Here is an 18,544-nt window from a genome sequence, read left to right on the forward strand (position 1 = left end):
GAGGGGTGATGTCGGTGAAAAGGGGCCCAATACCGAGATATGTTAAATATAGATGGAACAATACATATAATTTTGATATTATGATAACATTATTGAAAATCCGCCGCAACGCGCGGGCATTGCCCTAGTTGTAGATAATGGTATCTACAATGCAGGTTTTTTTTTTGAGGGGTTGAACAAATGCAGGTGAATATGAGTCGGAGCCTCGGATGTCGTTCCGGTAACCTACTGAGCTTATGTTTTCAGAGCTATTTGGGCTGTATTTTCCCGATCAAGCTGGACCTGGTCAGGCTGGGCTATTATTGATTGGGCTTGACCGGGATAGGATAGCTGCACGCCCGCTCAAAAAAAAAAAAATAACTGCACGTCGCCTAGTCTCTTCAGTCTCCAGAACAGACGACGGCGTCCGGCCCGAGCGAGAGAAAAGAGGAGCGCCGCCGCCGGCGACCTCAGCCCCCGCCGGCAGCCACCGGAGATTCGAGGTAAGGAAACCCCTTATATTTGCGCAATCTAAGCAGCAGTAGAGCCTTTCCGAGCCGCGGCCCGCAATTAAAGCAGCTCCGATCGCGAGCTCTAATCTGAATTCGATCCCCTTCCTTCTCGGTTAGGGTCTGGGCGAAGCCCAAGCCGTGTGTATCTTCCCAGTTGATCAGATTTCGGAGGAGACCACGCACTCCGGAGCCATCAACTGCCAGGTTCTTCTCGGGCCTCAGCTGATATCCGTTGGAGCCATGGGGGTGAGTTCCTTGTCCTTTCTTTCCCTCTAGGTCTTTCTTTTTTCTTTAAAACTTAAATTTTATCAAGTTTGTACATCCTGGACTACATAAATATTGCACTTGTACAACTGTATGAAAATTGCATCTTTGAGACTGAATAAAAAAAATGCTCCCTTCATAATTGCAATGTTTTGTCTGGAAAAATACTCCCGCCTTGCCACAATATAGCGCATATAAGATATTTAAAAGGGAAAATTTGCCACAGGACACCGTTATTTTTTGGCGTTTGCTTTAACACACCGCTCGATTGTGTCTTTGCCAGGTACCATTCATCACAAGAAAAAATGCAAAACTTTCCGTTTTTAGGCTGGTGGTGTGTTCTGGCAAATGTGTCACAAAATTGTAATGGTACTTGGCAAAGACATAATCGGGCGGTGTGTTTCGGCAAATGCCAGAAAATAACGGTGTCCTGTAGCAAATTTTCCCTATTTAAAATGTCAAAAAAATGTATACCATATGAAAATATAGATAGTGAGGAATCTAATAGTATTGATTTGGTATTCTAAAGTCGATTTTTTTCCTACACACTTGGTGACAAGGGATTAACTTATCAATGCCTATGGATTGTAGGCTAGGGTTTAGTTAGAAGTAGAGGGCAAGTAGATCTCGAAGGTTTCAGCCGAAAAGTACTCGACGAATATGAAAACTAGGGCTTGCAGACAATGATTCGATGATCTCTTCGTCCCTCGACTCCCCCTTTATATAAGAGGTGGAGCCGAGGGTTTCGCTTTGTACAAGTTACGTAGTCCGGGACGGTTTCTAACTCATCCCGCCGCATTACAAATAACACTTCCTATTACAACTCTATCTTTTCCTTTAACACATCTTGGGCTTCCGAATCTTCTTATCCTTCGGGCAGTGGGCCTTCAATAAACCCCGGGTACTATATTCGGCAGGCCCATTTGGGATACCTATGTCAGTAGCCCCCGAGATTTTGCTTGAATCATAGAGTCAGGGAAAATCTCTACTGTTTATTTTTACTCGAAAGCTCTAACTTTCATACTTTTTCTCATAAAATTCTATATTGTACAGGGATATTGGTAGTTGGGGCTAGTTCATCCGACGGATCAGGTACTAGTTAACTCGCTCTAGTGGCAATCCGCAACAACCTACTTCAAAATCACGTCCCCGGACATGATCTCGGGATACCGGTGTAAACTTCGACAGGTGCCGCTTAAGGTCTTACCATTCCGTCGAGTCCCGACCAAATTTATCGAGTACCTAACGCGTCCGTTAGGATTTTTCTTCGTATCCGTTGATACGGATAAAAGTAGCAGAGCGCTAGCCTTTGGCGATGCCACGCCCAGCAGAATAATTCTGGGTCTTACCTTCGCAAATTTGCGGCATTCAGAAATTGATCGCAACTTTGGCGTTCTGAGAATATATTGTCGAGTGCTTTTCCGGCTGTTGGAATGGCACATTTTATCGAGTCAAATATGACTTATATTGCTCTCCCGATGGGAGTATATGTAGAGTTAATTATAACTCGAAATATACTCTCTTGTTGTTCTATTTTTCCTTTGTTAATTTCATCGGGCACGCGAACAGCGTTCCCGATGGGAGTAGCCCCCGAGGCTACAGCCAAGAACTTGTGCTTGGTTGTAGGCTCAACATTTTAGTCCACCTTGTCGCTATACCGCCATTATCTCCCGATATTCTTTCCTCTTCTTCTTCTTCTCTCTTTCTTTTTTTTTTTTTTTTTATATCTCTCGGGTGCGCGAACAGCGCTTCCGATGGGAGTAGCCCCCGAGGCTACAGCCAAGAGCTTGTGCTTGACTGTAGGCTCAACATTTTCTATATTTGCCATAGTCGAAACTTTACTTTTTTCGAAGTAGCCCCCGAGCATTTGGGCAAAAACTTGTTTCTGACCAAAGGCTCCCGAAGTATGCAAATAAGTCATCCTGTCGCCATTCTCCTTTTATTTTTCTTGTCGACACATTTTCCCTTGGCAAATTTTCTTCAACTCCATCAATGGCCGAGATTTTTCTCGTTTTGTGGGTCCATCGTTTCCACCACGTTGACACGTCGTGCAAGTGGGGGACACACGTCCTCCGCTTTTTCCGGCGCACGTATCGTAACGCCTATCCCAAGAAAAATACTTTTTTGCCCTTGTGTCTAGAAGATCTATTCTCACCACACGATTTCCTCATCCAACGGCACACCGCTTCACCCAATTCTTATATAAACCTCGTCTTCAACCTCCGTTCATCCCTCGCTTGCGCCGCTCACCTGTTCCTCTTCGCAAAACTTTCCCCGCGCCCAACTCTCTCCGATTTCCCGCACTCGCATACATTGCTCTGCCCATTGCCGTTGATGCCACCGCGCGCGCGCTCGACTCGCCACAAGCACTCCGGAATCCGCGATGGCTGCCGAAGATCTTGAGTGGGAGAGATCTAAAATCTCCAATCAAGACGTCAACCTGATGAAAAGGCTTGGCCTTATGAAGAAGGAAGACGCCATCCGCTTCCCAGCGAAGAAAGCTATCCCAACCCTCCAATGGAGTATCGGGTTAGTTTTGTTGATCATCTCATCCGTGGCCTCTCTCCCCAATCCATGATTTCCTCCGCGGTCTTCTCTTTGTTTACGGGATTCAGCTTGCACCAGCTGACTCCCAATTCGATCCTCCATATTTCTATTTTTATCACTCTTTGTGAATGCTTCCTTGGAGTCGCTCCCAATTGGGCTCTTTGGAAGCGCATTTTCTTCCTTCGCCGCAATGGCGCAGCACAACGCCACCTACAACATAGGTGGCGTAGTTATCCGTGTCCGAACCGATGTCGATTATTTCGACGTCAAATTTCCCGACTCGTCCAAGGATGGCGCAAGAGGTGGCTCTATATACACGAAGAAAGCGCCAATTCCGTGGAACACAACATAGTTCCCTTCGACGGAAACGCGAAGATTCAACGCCGCCACTCCCGGGACGCCGAAGCTTCCGAAGAAGAGAAGAAAGCGACGTAAGCTCTTATGTCTCGTATTCATCAGCTCCAAAATACTCGAGGCAAAGAGTTATCTCGGTGTCCAAATCACAGCCTATTTTCTTAGAATTAGAGTGCAGCCTCTTCAGGCTCGCAAAAATCCCCTTTGGACGTACTCTGGTGCCAATGACGCCAATAGGCTCTCCAGTGATCTTTCTGTGAAGGACTTGGAGAAGCTTATTCGAAGAATTACCTCTCTGAGTAAGAAGGATCCTATTCCTTCCTCCTGTCGCGTGGCACCCTACAACTCCACCAATCCTCTCCCCGAGGTATTTTGTCTTCTCGAATTTTTATCTTGTTCTGAATTTTCCTCGCATCTCATTGTATTAATATCTCGCTATTTTTCCCTTTGTCGCTATTTTTTTATAGAATCACCCTACTATGGCTTCCCTTCCTCCTCTTCCTGAGGATGGAGAAGTCGAAGAAATGGGTATAGTTGCCGAAGATGCTCAAGGCTCTTCTGTTCTCGAAAGTGAAGTCGCGGGTTCTCACAAATCTGCGGCTTCTCATGAGAAAGAAGTTGAGTCCGAGGCCGTTGAATCGACCGAATCCCTTCCTCCCGCTCGTTTCTCCAAGGAACAAAAGGAAAAGGACCGATGCCGAAGATTCTGGCATTTCTAAGGCTGAAGAAGTTGTTCCTTCTCATCCGAAGGCAGCTTACGATCCTTATGTTGAATCCCTCATCAGCTCGTAAGTCGACTTTTATCTCTCCTCCCCTTTTTATGTACTCGAAAGATTTATCTTGTCTTGCTTTTTATACTGTCGATTTTTGTTCACTAGTGATGAGGAAGAAGAAGTACCAGTTACTGACGTAGCTCCTCGGACCAGCGCGTCACGTACTGTGCTTGTTTCAGACACTCTAGTTGAAGGAGATGAAACATCGCCTCCCCAACAAAACGTCGTCACCACTACTCCACCATCGAGCCCCCTTGTCCCTTCGCCAAAAAGGGCAAGGGTTGAAATGATCGTTGAGCCTCCTCCTCAATTGAGCAGCTCTTCGTCGCAGCCTCTTGGATGATGTAAGTTTATCGAGATCTATCTTTCCTCTTTTTTGCTTTTATGGACCCTTACTTTTTGTAATGCCGAAGTTTTTCCCCTTCTTTTCTTCTTCTTTGACAGCCTATGATCAAGGATCTTATCCGCATCGGGTCCCAATTTATTGGGTACCGCGAGTATGCCAGCAGAGCCGAAGGTAACGACTTTTATACTTGCTGTTTTTCCCCGGTTTCTCTGCTCGCTCTGTCGTTATTTTTGATCTTTCTTTTCCACATCTCAACGTAAAAACTTGCGGAGGCTAACCAACGTGCCGAGACACTTGCTCGAAAACTCGAGCATAGTGAGACGGCTCGTAAGAAGGCTGAGCTTGCCGCTAGCGAAGCTAGAGCTGAAGCTGATGATGCCAAAGCAAAGGCCGCTAGTGTCGAAGAATTGCAGCAAAGGCTCAAAGATGCTGAATCTGCCTTACACGAGCAAAAACCGCACAAGCTGCACGTGAGCAAGGGGTCATCAAGCGTTTGAAGTCGCAATGTCGACGTACGCTGAGTAATATCCTTAATTTCTTCTATTTTGTTGCATTTTCTGTATCTTGGTTTTCGACTAATATTTTGTCTCGCGTGGCAGCCCAAACAGATCAGGATTTTGATCTGGAAAATCCCGTCAACGACCCTCTCCTTGACGCACTCTCTCTTTTGGAATTGCATGGGCGCGAAATTCGTGAAGGCGTGGCCAATGCCAGTGCGGGTTTGTCGGCGTTGTTCCCCTACTTCTTTCCGAAGAAAGAGGAACCTTCGACTTTCCTTGACCTTGCCAAGCTTTTCAATCCATCGGAAGATCTTGGGCTGAAGATGCGCCATGAAAATATGAAGGTGGCTGTTGAAAATATCGTTGCTCGGTTGCCGACAGCCAGCAGACTCTCGACCGGATGAAGGTTGGCGACACCAATCGATAGAACAGTCGAGGTGGAAGTCACTGATGAAGGCGGCCAAGCCCAATACGAAGAAAATCTTGGCGTATCTCGGGATCAAGCCAACTTCGACTCCTAGCTCCTCGAGGCCGGAGGTCTAGTGGCATGCCTCCTTGTTTCCTTTTCTGTTTCTTTTGCTCTTGTCGCCATTTTAGCCTTGGCGACAATTACTCACTTAGTCTTCCTGAAGAACTTTCTTTTGTAATACCCATGTAAATATTCTAGCAAGTAATGAAATTTCCCTTCGTGCTTTTCATTGATCCCGGGCCTTTCTTTTCCAGCTAATATTTGATAACTACTCGACTCCTCCTTGCTCGCCGCTGCTTCACCCGCATCTTCCTTCTCGAAGAAAATATTAGTCGACCCTAGTCTCCTCAAGAGTTCATCGAGCGGACATTTGTCGGAAGATTTACAAGAACTTCGACAACAAATTCAGTCTATGAAGAAACAAACTTTGGCCATGATGGAACAATCTCGAAAAGCCTCTGAAGGAGAAAAACTTGCTCTTCATCAAGCCGAAGAAGCTGTGGCTGCTAGGGATGCTGCTGTACTGGAAGCAAAGGGAGCCACAACCCGAGAGAATAGTATGCTTGAGCTGATGCTAGAGGCTAGCACAGATATGCTAGGTGCGTGTTTGCCTTCTTTTGATGCCTCTTCTTTATCTTGCTGTGCCTTTCTTCCAATTTCTTGCCCTGTTGCTTTTAACAGTGCTCAGCTTCTTGATTCTGCCGCCGAAGATCGAGGGTGAATGAGAGGACAAATCTTCTTGTTAACCTCTCCCTTAATCATGGGTGTTTGTTCTGGGCCACTCTCGAACGAACCCAACAAATTGTTAGGTTCCAAGATCGTGCTTGCCAAGTGCGCGATTTTCTCAGCTTTTGCACGTCGACATTAACCCTTGTCTATAGGAATCTGTTTCCGCGAAACGAGGTTCCGAAAACTCTTCCCGAATTATTGGAGGTATTCAGAGATGCTCCTCGCATCCATAACTTTGTGCGGGCTCAACTCACTCGCCGGAGCTAGATTTGCCATGATTATGATAAACATTTGTTATCCAAAGTTGGACCCGACGAAGATTGTTGCCGGTTGCCTGCCAAGAAAACGCGTCGGAAGAATGATATCGACTCAATCGATGCCATGGTAGCTCCCGTGGCCGAGTCAATGATAGATGAACTTCTTCGGATGGACTCCGAATTCTTTACCAAGGGTTCTTATGCTGAACATAAAACAACCAGGGGTTTATCGGTAGATACTATCTTGGGATTTCATTGACTTGTATCATGTTAGACATCTTGTATCTCATATTTCCGAAGGAACTCATTGTGTGTTGCTGAGGTTCTCTATGTTGTTGAAGCCCCCGAGCCTGACTAGGCGAAGATTGCACTATTTTTTCTTCCTTGAAATCTGTTTTTTCTGCTGGAATAGAACATATTCGTTTGTCCCTTGAGTATCTTTGATGTCGAAGTTCTATATTTACATGGCGAGGTTTTTAAACCAAGGCACTTACGTTGTTTTGATGTGTATACTATATTTATGATTGCTGTCTTCCGATTTTGTTATATTTGGCGAGGTATTAATGTACCAAGGCGAAATATTTCAGTGAATCTATATTGTATGTATTTTTAGATTTTGGCGTTTGAGCCCCCGAGCGTGTCAAAGAATAAGAAGTGTATCTCCACTATCTTTATTATATTGCAGCACCACGAGCCCGCCTCATTAAAAACCTTTCCCGGCCCCACTCGGTGCCCCGAAAAAGGAAAAGAGTGCGTCCGAAAACTCGTGGGCGTTTCAAGACATTGAAGTTTTACAAGGACTATATTTCGACTCTAGGCGTAGAACCGCCTAAGTTGCGCCACGTTCCAGGGGTTTGGCTCCTCCACCCCTGTCTTCTTGTCCTTTATCCTGTATGCTCCTCCTCCGATTACTTCCGTGACGATGTAAGGGCCAAGCCATGGTGACTCGAGTTTTTCATGACTTTTTTGCGTGAGCCGAAGAACTAAGTCCCCCACTTGAAAAGATCTTGGCCGCAAACGTCGACTGTGATAATTTTTCAAGTCCCGTTGATATTTGGTAACTCTTGATAATACCTCGTCTCGAGCTTCATCGAGTGCGTCCACATCGTCTTCCAATGCTATCTTTGAAGCTTCTTCATCATATGCTCGTGACTCTAGGGGAGTCGTGCTCTATTTCTATTGGAAGTACCGCTCCGCGCCATGGACCATAAAAACGGGGTTTCTTGTGTCGCCGTATTTGGTGTTGTTCGGATACTCCACAAGACACTTGGTAATTCTTCGTAGCCATGTATGTCGAGCTTTTTCTAAAGGTCCCAACAGTACGTTTCTTGATACCATTGCAGATGATGCCATTGGCTTTCTCGACTTGCCCATTGGTTTGAGGATGTGCAACTGATGCAAAGTTCAGCTTGATACCCACCTCTTTGCAATAGTCTTTGAATTCATTGGATGTGAAGTTGCTGCCGTTGTCTGTGACGATGCTGTGGGGCACTCCAAATCTGAAGACGAGGCCTTGTATGAATTTTACTGCAGATGCTCCGTCCGGTGAATTTATCGGCTTCGCTTCTATCCACTTTGTAAATTTGTCGACAGCCTACTAGCATGTACTCCTTTCCTCCCGGCCATGATTTGTGTAACTTGCCCACCATATCGAGTCCCCATTGTGCAAAGGGCCACGACAAAGGTATTGGTGCTAACTCTCGCTGCTGGAGAGTGAGGTTTTGCGGCAAACCTTTGACACGCGTCGCAAGTTCGTACTATGTCCTTAGCATCCTCAATTGCTGTTAACCAGCAGAATCCTGCCCGAAAAACCTTGGCTGCGATAGCTCGACTACTTGCGTGGTGGCCACATATTCCTTCGTGTACATCCTTCAGAATTATTCTTCCTTCTTCGTGTGTGACGCACCTTTGCAAGACGCCTCGAAATACTTCTCTTATATAATTCCCCTTAACCACCGTGAAAGCTTTGGAGCGTCGAATTACTCGCCTTGCCTCGACTGGATCGTCGGGTATTTCTTTCCTGAGTATATATGATATGTATGGCTGCATCCATGGTATCTGTACTACCATGACCAGGTATTGCTCTTCTTCTTCTTCTTCTTGCTTTTCCTTGGTAGCCCCCGAGGGTTTCTTCTCCTTCTTTTTTGACTTTGTCGACTCAGTGGATCTCTCTGTTATCTCTTCCCAAAATACACCCGGTGGAACCGCAAGGCATCTGCGACCCGATGTTTGCCGTAACGTCGGCTTCGTCGTTGCTCAATCTACTAATATGATTTACTTCGCATCCATCGAACAACTTCTCGAGCTCATTGTACACCTCCTTGTATGCCATCATGCTATCGTTGATCTGCGTCACATTGGTTCATAACTTGCTGAGCTACCAACCGTGAATCGCCAAAGATTTTTAATCGAGTTGCTCCGTTGTGCTTTCGCCATCTTCATCCCGTGTATGAGAGCCTCATATTCTCGCTTCATTGTTGGATGCGTTTGGGAACGTCATCCGAAGGATGTACTTTAACTTGTCGCCTCAGTGATATGAGTACTACTCCTGCGCCAGCCCCTTCTAGTCTCTTGGACCCGTCGAAGTTCATAGTCCAGGTTCTCGATAAATCTGGGGTCCCGTATTTTGCAACTCCATCCACTCGCGATGAAGTCCGGTAGTATTTGCGACTTTATTGCTTTTCTTTTTTCATACGTGATGTCCCGAGGGGAAAGTTCTATTCCCCAAAGGGAGACACGACCCGTAGCTTCCGGGTTGTTCAAGATATTTGACAAAGGAGCTTCATTGACCACTATGATCGGGTGTGCCGAAAAATAGTGGCGCAATTTTCGTGCCGTCGTGAACACTCCATATGCTAGCTTTTGGTACCGAGGGTACCTTTGTTTTGAGGGCGACAAGACTTCGCTCACGAAGTATACCGGTCGCTGTACTCCATGGATTTTCCCTTCTTCTTCTCTTTCGACAACTAACACCGTGCTAACCACTTGGGGTGTGGCTGCAATATACAGCAGGAGAGGTTCCTTTTCCTTTGGAGCCACCAGGATTGGTGGTGTCGAGATTTTTCGCTTCAAATCCTCGAAAGCTCTATCGGCTTCTTCGTTCCACTCGGAATTTATCTCCTTGTTTTATCAGCCGCATAAAATGGTAACGCTTTTCTCCTAACCTCGGCGACGAATCTGCTCAAAGCCGCGACTCGCCCAGCTTAGTCGTCGTATTTCTTTCAACTTCGTTGGCTTCCTCATTGTTACTATGGCTTGTATTTTGTCGGGATTTGCTTCAATCCCTCTTGCTGAAACTAGGAACCCCAGAAGTTCTCCTGCTGGGACGCCAAAAGAGCACTTCGTCGGGTTCAGCTTGAGGCAGAATTTGTCGAGGTTGTCAAAAGTTTCTTTGAGATCCTCGATCAGCGTTGTCCCCTTTTTTGATGTTATGACGACATCATCGATGTATACTTGCACATTTTTCCCGATCTGTGTTGCTAAACACTTCGCATCATCCTTCGATATGTTGCTCCCGCATTTTTTAGACCGAAGGGCATTGTCTTGTAACAAAACACGCCGTAAGGTGTAATAAACGCTGTTTTGGCTTCATCATCTTCTTTTAATCTGATCTGGTTATAACCGTAGTATGCATCCAAAAAGGAAAGACGTTCACAACCTGCCGTGGAGTCGATGATTTGATCGATCCTTGGGAGGGGAAAGTGATCCTTAGGGCAATGTTTGTTGAGACACGTAAAGTCGACGCACATGCGAAGGACTCGTCGTGTTTTTCTTCGGCACCATCACCGGGTTAGCTACCCATGTGGCTTCGTAGATATCTCTCCGATAAAACCAGCTTCCTCTAGTCGATTTATTTCGATAGCATGGATTTGCGGTTTGCTTCCGAAAACGCCGCAAAGGTTGTCTCGATTGGTTTTGCCGTTGGATCCAAATTTAGGTGGTGCTCGGCAAGTTCCCCGGGTACTCCCGGCATGTCAGCCTGGACACCATGCGAAGATTTTCCAGCTCTCACGGAGGAACTCGACGAGCGCGCTTCCTATGCGATATCCATGTTGTTTGCAATGGATGTCGTCTTTTTTGGATCCGTCGGGTGAATCTCGCACCTCCTTAGAATTTTTCTCTCGTGTTGAAAGTTGATTCTTTGTTTGGCCTTCCAACGTCCGGCGCACGTCGTAATCAGTCATGCTTTTCGACGCCAAGTATTCAGCTTGCATCCCGAAGGTTTCGATAACCGATGGAAATCCTTGTCGCACTTATCGCCTAAGGCGAAACTCCCTTTGACCGTGATTGGTCCCTTGGGTCCAGTGCAATCTCCATAACAGGTATGTATAGTGTGGTACTGCCATAAATCTAGCATATGCTGGTCGTCCCAACAAAGCGTGGTATTGCGATGGAAAATCCACGACTTCAAACTCCAGCTCGATTCTGTAATTTTCTCGGTTCCAAACCGAACGTCGAGGTTGATCTTTCCCAATGGGTAACTTGGTTTTTCCGGTGTGATGCCATGGAACCTTGTGTCTCGTTGGCTTCGTGTTTGCTAAGGATATGTTCATCTTCCTCAATGTATCTCGCATACATAAGGTTTAAGCCGCTGCCACCATCTATGAACACTCGAGAAACATCAAAGCCCGCAATAACCGCCGGCGTAATAAGTGCCGACCGCCCGGTCGAGGAACTTGCTGCGGATGATCTCGCTATTGTGAAACCGATATCTTGTCCCGACCAATTAAGGTACTCAACCGTTGGTGGAGGCATTTTCTCCGCCATAAACACCCGTCGTGAGATTACTTTTTGAGCTCTATTAGATGGCCTTCCTTCCGAATCATCGACACTGCTCCGTTGGAGTTAGGATCAACATAGGGTGGTGGTGCAGGTGCTGCCGCTATTCTGAGCTGGTGTTGATTGCCCTCTGTAATCGCGGGAGGTGGCGGTAGATGAACTTCGCTCCTAAGCTCCCGAGGGTTTCTCTGTGCTGCTCGTGCGTGAGCGTTTTCTGCACATCTGAACATTGCTTGAAAATTTCGACAATCTTTCTGCAGGTGTCCTGACTGTCTTTTCCCATTGCTATCGAGGAAAAAATGCATCCGGCACGGTCCATTTAACATTTCTTCTGGGGACACGAAAGGTCTTGGAAACCTCGGCCCACTATTTTGTCTATTGCGGAGTCGTCTCTATTGTCGCTTCTCCGTTCATTGCTTCTTTGATAATCGTCTCCGTTGCTTCCTCCCGTATTTGCCCGAAATCCCGCCGAAATTTGCCCCGGGGCGTCATAATTCGGATATCGCCGAGGAAATCGTCGCCTCGATCGATAATTTCGACCACGGTCTTCTTCTGGCGACCTGTGTCGTTTATTGTGGACAGCGTCTTCTCCGTCTCGCCCATCTATTTGCTATTTCCATCAACGCGGATACTGTTTTTGGATTGGTCCTTCCCAAGTCCTCGACAAAATCTCCACGCCTGATTCCTGCGACAAATGCATCTATTGCTCTCTCGTCGATATATTTTCTCGCCGAGTTTTTTATGATGTTCCACCTTTGGATGTATTTTCTCATTGACTCATCTGGCTTTTGTCGACACGCCCTCAGCTCTTCTAACGATGCAGGCTTCTTGCATGTGGACCTGAAGTTCTTGACGAATACGTCCTCGAAGCTTTCCCAGCTGTCGATGGATCCTGGCGGGAGTTTTTTGATCCAAGATCGTGCGGCTCCGCTTAAGTGCACCTGAATACTTTGCATCGCTGTTGCTCTAGTTCCTCCAGCTAGCTTCACCGTCTCGAGGTAATCAATTAACCAGCCTTCCGGATCTTGCAGCCGTCGAACTTTTTGAAGTGATCGGGTAACTTGAATCCTGAGGGGACTCGAGTTTTTCGGACTCTTCTCGTGAAGCACGGTAGACCGCACATATCCTCGTCATTAAGCTCCGGGGACCGCCGATGATCCCTTCTGCTTTGCCTCGCTCTATCGACCCTTGCTTGTGCTCCCGTATCTCTTGATCCACTTGGTCCTTCCGGAGCTGCCGCCGTTGCCGCCGCAGGTCGTGGACTATTTTGCCTTGCCGCTTCTTCGGGAGGCGTTGCTACGAACGCCGTCCCCATAGCTCCAACCCTCGCTAACGCCATATTGTATAATGTTTCCCTTGGATCTCCCGGGGTGGTCCGGATGCAAGGATGTAAGCTTGTGTCGCCATATACCCAGCTTCCGGTGTCTTAGGGATAATATTTCCTCTTGTATCTATCGTCATAAAAGACATGTCGAGATTTTGAATCAAGTGCTCTCTTTCGCTTCGGGTATGTGTTGTAACCTTGATCTTCCTCTCGTTCCGAGCCTCTCCGTGGCTATCACCCGAAACTCTAGATTGTCCACTTAGATCTGCCCTTCTCCCCGCCGGATGCGTAAGCTGTCTCCTTTCTCCCGTTCAACTCAGCCGTCTGTTTTTCTATTTCTCGGCAGCTCGTGCGAGCATATATTGATAAGCTTGCAGTTCTTGAGCTGTAGCCGTTGTCGTCATTGGTTCTGAACCATCTATGGCTTTTGCCGCTCTATCCCAGGCTGCCTGTGGAAGTTGAACTCTGACGCGTGGTGTGGGCCCGACATATTTAGTGCCCATACCTCTCCTTAAATCTGAGGGATCGACAAAAGGATTTCCCAACTCGTCGAAAGCCTCCGATGTTTCCTCTTGATTTTCGATAGCATAAATCTGATGATATTTTGTACTCGGATCTATGTTGGGTTCGGTGACATCATTGTTGAGATTGATGAAGACCTTGCCCACTGTGAGAGATTTGTCGATGAAGTCGTAACTGTCGACATCGCTTGAGCCATCGCTTATATATGAGTCCGCAAACGATGCGTTGCTGAAGATCTTGGCGAGTTTCTCTCTTGCTCTAATGCTGACGTAACGTGTTGCCGAAGTTTCTTCTTCTGACTCAGTTGACGATGCATAGCTTGAAAAATCAGAATCGACCGCCGACGATCCCGACGAAATCGGAATTTCGACACGATACGATCCTTCCTTCTCGACGCGAAAGTGGAATCTTCCGAACGTCATCTCCAAGGGCTCCGCCATATACGCATATGCATCCAAACGGGAGGGTGGGTGAGGAACAAAATCAACAAGACCAGCAGCGATCCGTTTACCTCGATCCATAGTGTTGCTTCCGGTTGACGATGTCGAAGATCTTGAACGTGCCATCGAGATCAGCTCCTTACGCCTCTAATTCCCACGTGACGGCGCCAATTGACAAGGGATTAACTTATCAATGCCTATGGATTGTAGGCTAGGGTTTAGTTAGAAGTAGAGGGCAAGTAGATCTCGAAGGTTTCAGCCGAAAAGTACTCGACGAATATGAAAACTAGGGCTTGCAGACAATGATTCGATGATCTCTTCGTCCCTCGACTCCCCCTTTATATAAGAGGTGGAGCCGAGGGTTTCGTTTTGTACAAGTTACAGAGTCCGGGACGGTTTCTAACTCATCCCGCCAGATTACAAATAACACTTCCTATTACAACTCTATCTTTTCCTTTAACACATCTTGGGCTTCCGAATCTTCTTATCCTTCGGGCAGTGGGCCTTCAATAAACCCCGGGTACTATATTCGGCAGGCCCATTTGGGATACCTATGTCACTTGGTCAAACTTTACATCGTTTGAATTTTATAAATTCTTATACGCACAACATTTTGGCAAGGAGAAAGTATATCAAGTTTGCATCAAAATTGCATCTCAGTGACTAGCGTGAAATCTGAGTCTTATTTTTCTTATCCCAAACGCAGAAAGACTATAGCAGGCTCAGCGCTTTGCCTAATGACATTCTGCTCAACATTCTTGACCGACTCGGTGTCCTCGACGCCGCAAGAATCAGCATCCTCTCCAGACGGTGGACTCAGCTCGCCGCCAAGCTCTCTCGGCTGATTATAAACGCTCAGGACTTCCTGCCCGAGGGTGTGTCAAACGTCAATTTGTCTGATGATGAGATGTTTCGGGTGAATGCTGCTGCCGCCGAAGCGACAAAGAGCATATTGACGCGCAGAAATCCAGGTGAGCACACCATCCGCGTCCTATCTACCGCGTTCTACTTGAGAGATGATGTCCCCATTTCAATTGGACAAGCTGTTGGTCATGCCATGGAGACACACTTGGTTGAGACGGCCCAATTTAGTGTTATGACAGGTAAGGTTGGCACTGATGACGTCGATGATGATGAGCTGGTCATCTACGGGAGAGAATTCATGTGGTTCTTTGAGGCCTGTCCAAATGCATTCGGTGGTCTCACTAGCCTCGACATAGAGAACTTGAGATTTGGTGAATCAGACATATATATCCAACATCCTCATCACTTGCAAGCGGTTGAAGCATCTGCGTTTGCTCAACTCGCGACTCGGGTGATCCCGAAGACACCGCAAGTTGAACACTTGCATCTCAGTGAGCTCAGTATCGTCAATTGCCTTCTCGAAGAAGTTAAGCTGAACTGGCTCCCTCAACTCACACAGATGACCTTTGATGGTTGGATAAATTACCAAGATCCACTGGTGCTTGGTCATGTCCCATTGCTCGAGACTGTAAGCCTCACAAATACTGGCTATAGTTTTCACAATCTAGTCAAGTTAAGTGAGTTTCTTTGCGGTACCTCTATACGGGATCTGAAGCTGGGATTTAAATCTGAAAAGGTAAGTCAAGATTATCGCTTTCCTAGCTGTGGCTTCACTTATTCCTTGCTCATCTCCATCATGTGTTTGTTCTCCGACCAAAAGTCTGGCATCTGTGTTCTGCCAACTAAGGTTTGTGAATCTGGTTGATCTTCCTGAAGGGTATGATCTCACCTGGACAATGTTTATTCTTGAAGTTGCGCCCTTACTGAAGGAGCTATACATAACGAGATGTGCTTTACCTAGAGATCTCTCTTTACCACATGGGGCTTAATGTCAGGTTTTGCATGATTTTCTCACCAGATACATGTATCTGCTGAATTGACAAATTATGTTTGCCTTTGTCCTATTTCTGGCATGCAGGTATAGGATCATGCGTGTATAATGGAAACAGATGAGGAGACGAGGAAAGAAAATTTGTATAGCGAGAACAGGGGTGTAGAGTGGGATTCGGCTGCACCTGATTTCCAGCACCACAATTTGGTCACATTTATCATCTTTGGCTATAAATCTGAAGATTGCATGGTGAGTTATCTCAGACGTGTTATGGCGACGGCGGTGAATCTAAAGGACGTGTTCCTGTATGGTAAGTTGTTGTGCAATCACTGCCAGGATGAGAAGCCGAGTAGGTTCCCTTGGACTAAAAGACAGAAGATATCATTGAAGAAGAGAGTTACCGCCGGAATCGAGTCGTTTGCCATAATTCGCTCTTGCTCAACATTGAGGGGCTGATCATCTAGCAAAGATTGTGCACCCGCAGTGTTGGTTGGATATATCCAGAACAATGTTGCTAAGTCAGCAGCCAGTTGTTTGACATGTTTATTACTTTGATTAAGAGTTTTTAAAATTATTTCGTTTTGCCCACTGGTGCTGCTGTTGTGTAACCTCTTGTACAAAAAGGATCATGGTTATTGTAAGAAGTTATCATGAATTAAAATTCGCTGTAGCGCAGTATGATGATCTCTCTTGTTAGCTAGTGCATCTAAGTTAAGTTGCTAAAAAGATGCCAAATTTGGAACCAGAAACAGCAATGTAAAATGAATGCACACGTGAATGGGAACTAGTGAAAGCTATGCACAATGATGAATCATAATCATCAGTACATCGATCGATTGCCTCTTTTGTATCGACGGCTTGTATATGAAGAGAGGTCCGTTCTAGTTAATTAGGTGTTGGCTACCATGCGTCTGCGGGCAGGGATCCTCTTTCTTCTTATTTGTTTCTTATCTGTGCAGAAAGTTTATATAATCTCTTGTTGTACGAAGAAGAAGACCATCGGTCTCACATCTACTTTTTGGATGATTTCCTAATACTCATGAAAAACGGATATGACTAATGCAACTTTCTTGCAGCAAGTTTTGGATACCTATTGTGCTAATTTGGGGCATTTGGTGAGTTTTGGCAAAGTCAACCATTTTCTTCTCGCCCAATACTAATGCTTTGTTGAGGGCAGAAATTTGTGAAACCTTGCATATTGATACTGAATCTCTTTCTGATAAATATCTTGGTCTGCCAGCTCTTGTGGGAGAAGATAAGAGTGATTGCTTCTTACACTTTATTGAAAGGATTATACAAAGGATAAATGGGTGGAGAGGGAAGATTTTATCTATAGGAGGGAAAGAAATTCTTTTAAAAGCTGTTGCATAGGCAATACCGGTATATGCTATATCGGTGTTTGTTGTTCCTAAAGGAGTTTGCAAGCGAATGATGGACGCCATTGCTCAGTTTTGGTGGGGTGAAGATGAAAATAGTAACAAAATGCACTGGCCAGCCTGGTGGAAATTGTGCTATCCCAAAAAAACAAGGTGGTATGGGTTTTAGAGATTTCCATTTCTTTAATCTTGCAATGCTTGCAAAACAGGCATGGAGACTCATAACCAATCCTGAATCCCTATGTGCACGGGTGCTAAGAGATATTCTAAAAGCAGGACCAAAATCAGGTTCATCATTCACCTGGCAAAGTATTCTGGCCGGTATTACTACCTTCACACAAGGCTGCGTATGGTGGCTTGGGGATGGACAAAAAATAAATATTTGGAATGACCCATGGATTCCTACATCCCCAAACATGAAAATTATCTCGCCTCGGAATGGTGTTGTTTTTACAAAGGTCTCTGATCTGATTGATCCTCACACTAGAGTGTGGGACGAAAATATATTGAATGCACTGTTATGTAGTGGATGTGGGACGCATTCTCCAAATCCTGCTAAATGATCAAGGTTTTGAGGATTTTTTTGGCTTGAGGTTTCACAAAGGTTCGCTCGGGGTATTATTTACAGTGGAAGCATCAATTTGGACCATCAGCAGGCCAACTGGCTTTACGAGGTCAATTTATTCATAACCCAGTCTGGAAGATTTTATGGCATCTCAAAATCCCTAGCAAGGTAAAAATCTTTATTTGGAGAGCTCTTCATAGCATTCTACCTTTAAAATGCATCATGGCTAACCGACATATTGGAGACAGTGGTGCTTGCCCAATCTGTAACCAAGGGGCCAAAGATGTGCTTCATCTTCTGTTTACATGCCCTATGGCGGTTGAATTTATGGAGGTTTCTAGGCCTGGATGGTATTATCAATGATGCATCTCAGATAGATAGTTCAGATAGATAGGTCGGGGTCAGCGGTCCTAGAACATATCTTATGTCTTCGAGACAATACACTATCGGGGTTTCGGACTGTCAATCTCAAGGAGGTGGTATCGGTCTACTGTTGGTATCTCTGGTGGATCCGACGCACTCGAACTCATAATGAAGACGTCCCACCATTACATAAGTGTAAATTTTATGTTCTATCTATTGCAGCCAACGTTGCTGGGGCTTCAAAGAAAAAAAATGTATGATGTGTCAATTAAGTGGGAAAGACCTGGACCGAGGCAAGTAAAGCTCAATGTAGATGCTTCATTTCATGAAGATGTCAAAGTGTTGGGGCGATTTTACGTGATTACAAAGGTAATTTGGTGGCAGCCTGTACTAAATATATTCTACATGTTGCTTTGGCTTTGATGGCGGAAGCGTTGGCGATGAAGGAAGGCCTTCTCTTAGCTCACAGGATGGGGTGCAACAATCTTTTAGCTGAATCCGACTCAACTGTTCGCTATATTTGCAGACAGCATTGATCAAGTATTTTCGATTGGTACTGTTTCGTTTGCTCATTGTCGGAGGGAAGCAAA

At 45.8% G+C, this 18,544-nt stretch overlaps 1 pseudogene; it reads left to right on the top strand.

Moving 5' to 3' along the window:
- The first annotated feature begins 731 nt into the window (after nucleotides 1-731).
- Nucleotides 732-16,106, top strand: LOC124690727 (annotated as a pseudogene).
- The last annotated feature ends 2,438 nt before the right edge of the window (nucleotides 16,107-18,544 follow it).

The sequence above is a fragment of the Lolium rigidum genome, chromosome 2, assembly GCF_022539505.1.
Source record: "Lolium rigidum isolate FL_2022 chromosome 2, APGP_CSIRO_Lrig_0.1, whole genome shotgun sequence".
Classification (NCBI taxonomy): domain Eukaryota; kingdom Viridiplantae; phylum Streptophyta; class Magnoliopsida; order Poales; family Poaceae; genus Lolium; species Lolium rigidum.